General features: G+C 25.8%; 1 long non-coding RNA gene across 2 annotated transcripts; it reads right to left on the bottom strand.

Annotated features, from left to right (window-relative positions):
• Positions 1-206: 206 nt before the first annotated feature.
• Positions 207-1655, bottom strand: LOC111031580. 2 transcript variants are annotated; one of them, XR_002604220.1, is made up of 3 exons: positions 1487-1655; positions 527-697; positions 207-253 (listed from the first exon to the last, which is right to left on the bottom strand). It is a non-coding gene; the product is annotated as an uncharacterized LOC111031580 (long non-coding RNA). The 2 variants fall into 2 exon arrangements; XR_002604219.1 differs by lacking the exon at positions 1487-1655 and having other exon boundaries at positions 527-821.
• Between the last annotated feature and the right edge of the window lie 2829 nt (positions 1656-4484).

Genomic DNA, 4484 nt, shown 5'->3' with positions numbered 1-4484 from the left:
TAAAACTTCGTTTCTTCTTTTGAGAGACATTGGGTTATTCCATTTTTCTGTAGTTCTTTTTATTTCATTTGATTTAGTTTTCATTTTCAGCCATTCGTTTTGCCATTTATTTTTGATTTGGTTGTGTATAATTTTTTTTTAAATCTTTGTCAGATTTTATATGCCAAAGTGTTGGTTGATGTGGGTTATTACTTATTGGTTTTTTCCTTGGCACGTATGTCTGCTCTTTCATTGCCAGTTATTCCGCAGTGCCCTGGAATTCATGAGAATATTAAGTTATTAGTAATTTTATAAGTCGAGTCGATCATTTTACTAATCATAACATTATCGCTATGAATGTTACTAAGACTATAGATAAAGTGCTCATGGAGTCTGTTAAGATTATGTGCTTATTATTATGCAAGTTAGCACTTATTGCATAAGATAGGGCTTTATATATGACTAGTGCCTCGGTTGTATATATGCTACAATTATCCGACAATCTCTCAGAAAGCTCGGTTTGTCGGATAACTGCAGCTTCACCCACCCTTTTGTCTGTTTTTGAGGCGTCTGTATATATATAAGTATGTGATCCGGTAATGTGTTTATTAATTAATAGAATATATTTTTTCACGTATGATTTGTGGTTTCTTTTTTCGTTGTAAATCGCAATCGACGTATCAAACGAGTACTTTGTCGTTGTCGCTTCAATTTATATCTACAAAATAAATTTAAAATTTCAGAGATTATTAAAAAAAAACTGTTCTTCATGAGACATATCTGAAATTGTATGATTTAGTTGAGTTATAAATTAAATGTTATTACGAGCCAATGGTCTAGTTTTCGAGGCTTTAGTATTGATAAGAAAAGAAAAAAAACAACACAACATACATCATACATAAATGTATAAATATGTATATATATATATATATGTATAAATAGAAAAAAAATTTAAAAAGTAGAACATTTGAAATATTGATAAATAGCACTAAATGAGTCAAAATATTTTGAAAATTGTATCATTAATATTGACGAATGTGATGATACAGATCTTAAACATAAAATTGTTTTTTATTCATTAAATTCATTAAATAATATTTACTTAATCATGCCAAGGTAAAGTTAAAAATTATTTTACATTTTTTTTACTTTTTTACTATAATATATAGTACATAAAGATACTGTATATTTTAATAGTACACATTATAAAAGATATGTTGCAGTTATCGTTACTCTTCAAGCAACGGATTATTATAATGTTCAATATGAGAATTCATATTTAAAATTGGACAAGTAAACTTGCTATATCTTACGCTCTTCTATAAAACAGTTGTCATTGAGTACAGAGTAGGTCGTCACTCATCACTGTCAAGGATGTGTTAAATTTGAATTCAATAATAAATCATTGCAAATGAAATATAATTCTTAGCGGAAACGAACTATCATTATCATTTATAGGTTTTTCTTATTAACTAGGTATATTTATATTTAAAAAAAATGTGCTTACCTATATAACCTTGGGTTATTTATCAGGAACCTTTTGTAACATTGTAAAGTCTTACCTATGTATTTTTAATATTTTTATTTTTCAAGGAAAATTTAGTTACAGAGGATCTTGTATTCCATTTATAAGATTTTTGACCGAGCGAGAATTTTTTTATCAACGTTCATAAAAAAAAATTAAGAAAATCAAAATAATATTTCAAATTTCTAATTTCTATAAATCACTCTAAAATACTCTTATTATAATATTAAACTATATCAAAACAACTACAGGAAATATAAAATACTAATATAAACGCTGATTAGTGAAAAATTCAAGTATCTAGAAGTTTTTACAGTTATTCATTTTTGATTTTGAATTATAATATTTACAACGAAAAGATAAAATCAATTTCTTCAAAAACTGGCCTTTGAAAAGTACTCAGAGTTTTCAAACTCGACTTCTCAAAAGTATCAACTAGATCCAATTTTCTACATAAAACTCCCTAAAGTTGAATATCGAACAAATTGCTTCTTTTCCAATACATCGTTTACAAATACACAAAAAAAAATCCTTGTAATATTATCTTCGTAAAATCAATACGTTCATCGCTCCACACAGGATCTAAAAATATATATAATATAATATAAAAAAAAAAATCATATTTACATTACTAATTTTAAAAAAAAGTAAATAGAGAATATTTTACTAAAAATTATATTACGGTTATATTTGTTGTTTATTATATTAATATTGAATTTTTAATGGAATTATAAAGTAAAAATATTACCGGGTTTTAACGATAACTTTATACTTAAATATAAACGATTTGGCGTTATTAAAGCACAATATGTTTTATTTACATTTTCGTTCTCTGCTGTAGGGGGCAAGCAATTTAATAAACAAACTTCGCGTGCCCCGCAATAATAGCGCGCCTAACAAATATTAATAACATTGTTACAAAGCGGATTTTTTATTTTTTATTATTTTGTTAATAATAAACGCTTGCTTAAAAAAAACGATGTGCTTCTTCGTAAATTGAAGGTGAATTTATTTATTTATTTTTTGTTCGAGGGTCCGCGAACGAGAGCCGCCTACAATATTTTAATAACTTTTCCCTTCGTCGTCTTTGCAAGGTGATTCAATTTTCGTTTTTTTTTTCATTATTATTTACATTTTTTTTTTTTAAATTGATGTTTATTAAGCAATTAGAGGGTAGTCGCCGAGCTATTTTGTAATAAAAATATATTTGCAATTCAATTAGACGGGGCAAGATTTTTCGGGGTTCAACCTTCCAGACCCAGAAATACTGTCCCGCCTCCCTACAACTTCGAAAGAAAGGATTGCGTCTAATGTTTACTTTTTACGAAATAAAAAATAATATTCCACGAGAAAAAAAAACTATTTTTCCTGCGGGTGTTAATGCGCAGTTTATCAAATAATCGAATTTAAGACAAAATAACTAACTAAATAATATAAATACCAAGGAGGGATCTAAACAAGGGTGATGATTGAAAATTAATACCTCCATTATGCGAACGAATAATTTATTTCGTGTTTATACAAAAATTTAAATCGTTTAACAGTGCACATTGTGATTTCTGAGATATTCGTAAAGGGGGAACGGGTAAAAAAAATGACAAGTTAATATTTATACGTAGGTAAGCAATATTTTTTTTATCTTTTAACTATTTGCTAGTACTTATAATAAGTGAAAGGTTATATTGTCATAAATGATAATAATAAAAATAATAATAATGCTCTTTAACGCGATAAAAACTCTATTTACATAATAACTACACGCATTTTATTTTAACGAATGGTAATATAATAACGAATTCAAAATGGATTTTTAATCAATTATAATATTATAATAATATGTACCAGATAACGTATTTTGTTGGGTTAAATCATGACGTGCATTAATTTATCAATTATCCATATAGTACCTAACATTACAATAAGCCATTAATTATTAAATTATAATTATTGAAACATTAAGTGACACATTTGCAGTATTTTTTTTTAAATTTCCTATATTTAATTTTTAAATAATCGTTTTTATAATAAATTATTACCTTTTTAACGAGTATAAGGGTCAATCGAATTAAAAATAAACTATTTTTTTTCGCAGGGATTAGAAATTTAATTATCCTATCAAAACAATTGAAATAAAATGAGAATTATTTAACAAAATAATAAAATAACGAATTCTATAATTATAAATTTCAACGCCCATTCAACCGCTGATCCAAATGGTTTTTCAATGCGAATTGCAATTTAGTGAGTCATTCGAACGTTTAATTCTCGAAAATGTTTTTAATTTTTGAGCAGAGCGATGAATAAATTGGTTTTACAATGACAAGTTGATTGGTTTTATTGTGTGTCTGTCATCACAATTTGCCATTTTGGACATTATTATAGAGAGTTAAAATTTGTTTGAGTTTTTTCAATTTGTGTATGTTTCTAAGTCCAAAAGCGTAAAAATGTAGTACAACTCTTCCCATAATATATTATATTATATTGTTTTTAAATTAACTATAAACATATCGAAAATACTTAGTCATAATTATTTCTATGACCGTTTGTCGTTTGAAGTTTTAATTGTAAAGACATTGCAAGATATCTAAAAGTACTATATTAATTAATAACAAATTATTTAAAAAATATGATTGTTATTACAATCCACTATTACTTAAATTTTATTATTTCTCGTACACAATAACATTCTCGCAATAATACGGCATTTTAAATTTTCAAATTCATTCAGTCTTGTCTATAAATAGTGATAACAATATTGTCATGCTCGGTCAAAAAGTTTGAAAATGTTAATCAATGTTCTTCATAAGTTTTGTTTAAGAATAGTTACTAGCCATAAAAAAAATATCGAATATGTTTATGTACTTACAATTTTCTTGCTCGAACTTAAACATTATAGGTACTTGAAAGAAAAATAACGATTTTTCTCCTAACAATTTTTGTTATCGTGCTATAATTAAAAAAAAATTAATTTTTTAAACTT

The sequence above is a fragment of the Myzus persicae genome, unplaced genomic scaffold (assembly GCF_001856785.1).
Source record: "Myzus persicae strain clone G006 unplaced genomic scaffold, MPER_G0061.0, whole genome shotgun sequence".
NCBI classification, from domain to species: domain Eukaryota; kingdom Metazoa; phylum Arthropoda; class Insecta; order Hemiptera; family Aphididae; genus Myzus; species Myzus persicae.
Note: the sequence above shows the minus strand (reverse complement) of the source record. Positions and strands in the feature narration are given on the sequence as shown.